General features: G+C 48.6%; 1 protein-coding gene across 1 annotated transcript in view; it reads left to right on the top strand.

Moving 5' to 3' along the window:
• The first annotated feature begins 4,202 nt into the window (after window positions 1–4,202).
• Window positions 4,203–5,697, top strand: part of SRRM1 (serine and arginine repetitive matrix 1) — a 32,994-nt gene continuing 31,499 nt past the window's right edge. Inside the window, exon 1 of the mRNA XM_040618985.1 lies at window positions 4,203–4,221. The gene's annotated coding sequence lies outside the window, so the exon portion shown is untranslated. The remainder of the gene's footprint in view (window positions 4,222–5,697) is intronic.

Raw genomic sequence — 5,697 nt, forward strand, 5'->3', positions numbered from 1 at the left:
GGGGGGGGGGGGGGGGGTGTAACTTTATGAATTATGGCCAGAGGGACACCCGCCTTCTGGCGCTGGGCGGCAGTGTGGCGCCGGCACGCGATGCCGGAGGCCCTCTGGGCCAGGGCAGGGCGCCGAGGCGGCAGGGCGGCCCACCAGGCCCACGCCCAGGCTCAGGGCCACGGCTCTCTCGCCCGCTTCCTGCCCGTCGGCCGAAGCCGAAACTCCTCTACCCGGCCTTTTCAGGCTCCTCCCCAAACGAGTGAACTGTGTGTGGAGACGAGGGGCGAGCCGAGGAAACGGCCACAGTGCAGACTTCATTCATACTATACAGTTCTACGGCTTCAGAGTCGATCTTAATAACTGGTAAACTCGTAAAAGCAACACAATCACAACTTTTACGATGGCACGAGAGGCCGCCAGGCCTCTCTCCCGCGCGCGAGCCGCCTCGCCGGCGTCACTCTGAGGTAACAGCCTTTCTCTTCAATCGCTCCATGGCACCCCCGCGGGAGGCCTCCTCCACTACGGGTCGAAGGATGGGTCAAGTCACGCCGGCGAACAAGGCTGATCCAGCGCCACAAAAGGATTCGCAGGCGCGGGGCGACCCGACGACGCTCTCTCTTGTTTTCATTGGCTGCGATCGCGAGACTCTCCTCCCGGACTGGCTACTTGGGAGCCTCGGAGACGCAGCAGCCGCCCCTTGGGCGCGCGTGCGCACGCGTGGCGGGTGCTCACCGCACTGAGCAGGCGCGGCCTCGTGTCGGCTGAAGGGGCGGGTGGAGGCTGCGTCCCGGCGCTCGGCTTTCCTGGGTCCCGGCCTCCGTCGCGGCGGCGCGGTGTATCTTGGGATAGGGAGGATCTCCGAGCGAGGGGAAGAAAGATGGACGCGGATTCTTCCGCGTGTAGTAGCGCGGATCTGGGGGTGAGGTGAGGGCTCATCGGTAAGCACCGGCAGGGGGCCTAAACTCGGACAGTGTGGCCAGCGAGGAGGCTTCAAGATCTTGATGATCTTCGTGCCAGCAGACGCTCCCCGCCCCCTGCGGCGGAGACCGGTGCGCCCCTGCGCAGTCTCCTCCGGGGATCGTCCCCTACGCGGCAGCGACGGTCGCCGGAAAATGGCGGCGGGAATGGGCCGGAGCGGTACCGCCGCCTGCCTGCCTGGTGGGGCCTGCAGGCCGAGCCGCGCGCGCTGCCGGGTCCTGGGGCCTAGTTGGGCGCGAGGAGGAAGTCCCTGGGGAAGGCCGTAGGGAAGCCCTGAGGTGTGACTGGCGGCGGGAGGATCCTGGAGTACGGTTTTGGGGGTACCGCCCCAGGAGAGCGTGTTAGGGAGGACGAAACGGCGTTCGGCGGCTTCTCTTGAGAGAGCGGCGCCGACCCCCCGTCCCTCCTCCTGGTCCTAAGTCTCGCGAAGGCGCGGGGTCAGAGTTCGTGGGAACTCCCGCAATTTGATACTCCTTTAGGGAGGAGAACTCCGGTAATAGGTAGTTGGAACGTTTGAATCTGAGATTCTCTAGGCAACAGGTGCGACAAAAAGTGTGCACTTAGGAGGCAGGGGGTGGATCAGCTCTCTTCTAGCGCACAGCCGCCCACCCCGTTTGTTACAACCTCTTTTGAAGTAGCTGGAGAAAGGGCCTCTTACCCAGGTTCTCCCGTGGCTGCGCGCCCAGCACCGCAGGCGGGGAAGCTATCTCATCGAAGGTGCTCAGGGCCCAGACAAGACTTTATCAAGCTCGTACTGCTGGAACCTGTTTGTCCCATGTTCCACTCCTGTAAAAGTGATTACCTGTAGAGATCCAGATTGGGAAGTGCACACAAATAGGAATAGAGTTTGAAATGCTTTTGATGCGAACGGACCAGTGGTTTTGGTCAAAATCTATACTTTATGTAACGTAAGTTGGCTCTTTCCACTCCCGGACGGGCATCACGCAGTTTGCGTGTTTTTAAAGGGAAAGTGAAAGGGAAAGACCAAGACTTGAAAGAACATAACTCTTGACATTCTAAAGCCGACGTTGAAATTCTTTGGCTTTACTTGTACCAACTAGTTTTTCATCAAAAGGTGCAGTATTATTCCAAGCACCTACTTAAAATAGGCAGTTGTTTGTTCTTATGTGTGCAAACGATACTGTGTAGTTATTTCTGTAATGATAGTTTCAATTGAGAGCTTATCAAATTCTATCTCTGTTGATGAACTCGCTTTCTAATTTCCATCAAAGAATTTTGTAGTAAGTACTCAATATTCCTGTGATCCAAATAATATTTTGACACAAAAGCCTATTATGATTTTTGTTCTTTATTTCCAATGGAAAGGAGTTCCAATAGAAAAAGAACACAGTGGTTGATAAGTTTTAAAACAAACCTTTGCTTTTGGTGTAAAAATCTGGAAGAAAAGGTGAGTTTTTATATACTACTCATAATTCCTTAGAGGAGTTGACTGGATTTAAACTCCCAAGTTAAAGGAATTTAGGCAGCTACCTTTTAGTACACTGCCAACATATGATAAACTGAATTTTTCAGTTCAGATAGAAATGATAGCTTTCATTTGCTGAATATCTGCCATATGCCTGTTACTTTACATACATTTTTGAGATACAGCTCTTGCAAAGTAGATTTTAAGCAAGTAAGGAAACGTTCTCAAAGAGGTTAAAACCTTTGAGTCATATGGCTGAAGTAGTGGCAGAATTGGGGTTCTAATCCAGGTTCTTTACCTTCCTAAACAGAATTTTCTTGATCACTTTCCAAGGAACAGTGACCAACTTAGTGCAATCAGTAGATTTTTCACCACGTAGCCAGTTATTTTGGTTATTTGGTTCAGTTGGAATGACAAAATGCAGACTAATTAGTTAGTGGTCACTTAATGGTCTCATGTAGTATTTGTAAGCTCTCATTTGTCCAAAGTCATTGCTGAAATTGAGTGAGTTAATTCAGGTAAACCTGTATTTTCATGGATTCCAAGTTCTTAAAATTGTGAAAACTAACAGTCCTGGGGTGTTTTTATTTTCCTTTTCGCCGTTTATATGCATTGCCACAATAATTTTGCTCAGCATGCCACTTGTTGTCACAAGAGGATGAAATCACTGATCTTGTTTAGAAGTATATATTAAGTATAGTAAATATTTCACAATGTTCTCAAAACCTTAAAAGTCTTTTAACATAGAAAAAGGTGTAAAAAGATACACATCAGACTTAGTTGTGGGAGGTGCTAGCTTTATGTTGTATACTGCTGTATTGTTTGGTTTGTTACAATGAGCTTATATTTTGTAATTTTAACGTAGTTAAGTTTTTTAAATGTCAGCTTCATTGGGAAAAGCGTATACATTCCACACCTATGAATGTTAGCTATGCTGTTTTCTATTTACTTGATCACCCCTTCTACTTACAAAGGTCACAGCCATCATTAAATGCTGATAAAAAGTAGGCATTTAACTTTGAACTCTTAATTAAAATGTGTTTCTCTTCCTGCAGGGAACAAGTGCAGAACAGGATAATCGGTTCAGCAACAAACAGAAGAAGCTACTGAAGCAGCTGAAATTTGCAGAATGCCTAGAAAAAAAGGTAATCTTCTGGATAAAACTGTTTTTGCACCTTTTTATAGCACAGTTGATTCAGACATTTTGGGACTGCTTATTAAACATTTTCCCACCTTTTAGCAACAACGCACACAGAATAGCACAACCACACAAGAATGAGCCAGATTGTACCATGCTACACCAAAAGATTTCATAAGCTAAAGGAAATTTGGTTGGACACAGCTCTTTAAGTGAGCTTTCTTTTAGGATTGTTAAACCTTGTACTCAAGAATTTCTTGCATGTTTTATCAGGTGGACATGAGCAAAGTAAATTTGGAGGTTATAAAGCCTTGGATAACAAAGCGAACAAGAAATTGAGGTTTGAAGATGATGTTGTGATTGAGTTTATATTCAACCAGCTGGAAGTGAAAGGTAATAATACACAAATGGCCTCTTATTTCTGAAAATGTACATAATTTTGTGAATCTATGGAAACTGAATTTTTTCTTATGGAGTACAAATATAGGAGGGTTATTTTACAATGTTTGTTGTGAAAAGAATTCACTTTGTAAAACAACTATTAAGCCTGGAAGTTTAGTGAAGGTACATAGTTTTGAAAGCTACACAGGTGAAAATCAAACTTATTGTTTGTAATTTTGCTGTTACATGTTAAGTTACTTTGACAGCAATTTAGCGAGGCAGCAAGATGGACGCGGGATTCTTCCGCGTAAGTAGAAGCGCGGGGATCTGGGGTGAGGTGAGGGGCTCATCGGTAAGGCCCGGCAGGGGGCCTAAACTCGGGACGGTGTGGCCAGCGAGGAGAGGCTTCGAAGATCCTGATGATCTTCGTGCCAGCGGACGCTCCCCCCTGCCCTGCGGCGGAGACCGGTGCGCCCCTGCGCAGTCTCCTCCTCCGGGATCGTCCCCCCTACGCGGCAGCGACGGTCGCCGGAAAATGGCGGCGGGAATGGGCCGGAGCGGTACCCCGCCGCCTGCCTGCCTGGTGGGGCCTGCAGGCCGAGCCGCGCGCGCCGCCGGGTCCTGGGGCCTAGTTGGGCCGCGAGGAGGAAGTCCCTGGGGGAAGGCCGTAGGGAAGCCCTGAGGTGTGACTGGCGGCGGGAGGATCCTGGAGAGTACGGTTTTGGGGGTACCGCCCCAGGAGAGCGTGTTAGGGAGGACAGGAAACGGCGTTCGGCGGCTTCTCTTGAGAGAGCGGCGCCGACCCCCCCCTCCCCCGTCCTCCCTCCTGGTCCTAAGTCTTCGCGAAGGCGCGGGGTCAGAGTTCGCGGGAACTCCCGCCCAATTTGATACTCCTTTAGGGAGGAGAACTCCGGTAATAGGTAGTTGGAACGTTTGAATCTGAGATTCTCTAAGGGCAACGGGTGCGACAAAAAGTGTGCACGTGTATGGAGGCAGGGGGGTGGATCAGCTCTCTTTCTAGCGCACAGCCGCCCACCCCCGTTTGTTACACTCTTTTGAAGTACGCTGGAGAAAAGGGGCCTCTTACCCAGGTTCTCCCGTGGCCGCGCGCCCAGCACCTGCAGGCGGGGAAGCTATCTCATCGAAGTTGGTGCTCAGGGCCCAGACAAGACTTTATCAAGCTCGTACTGCTGGAACCTGTTTGTCCCATGTTCCACTCCTGTAGGAAATGATTACCTGGTAGAGATCCAGATGGGTGGGAAGTGACACTAAATAGGACTAGAGTTTGTAAATGCTTTTGATGCAGAACGGACCAGTGGTTTTGGTCAAAATCTATACTTTATGTAACGTAAGTTGGCTCTTTCCACTCCCGGAGCGTATAATACGCAGTTTGCGTGTTTTTAAAGGGAAAGTTGAAAGGGGAAAGACCAAGACTTGAAAGAACATAACTCTTGACATTCTAAAGCCGACGTTGAAATTCTTTGGCTTTACTTGTACCAACTAGTTTTTCATCAAAAGTTGCAGTATTATTCCAAGCACCTACTTAAAATAGGCAGTTGTTTGTTCTTATGTGTGCAAACGATACTGTAGTTATTTCTGTAATGATAGTTTCAATTGAGAGCTTATCAAATTTCTATTCTGTTGATGAACTCGTTTTCTAATTTCCATCAAAGAATTTTGTAGTAAGTACTCAATATTCCTGTGATCCAAATTAATATTTTGACACAAAAGCCTATTATGATTTTTGTTCTTTATTTCCAATGGAAAGGAGTTCCAATAGAAA

The sequence above is a fragment of the Ursus maritimus genome, unplaced genomic scaffold (genome assembly GCF_017311325.1).
Source record: "Ursus maritimus isolate PB19 unplaced genomic scaffold, ASM1731132v1 scaffold_32, whole genome shotgun sequence".
Lineage (NCBI taxonomy): Eukaryota > Metazoa > Chordata > Mammalia > Carnivora > Ursidae > Ursus > Ursus maritimus.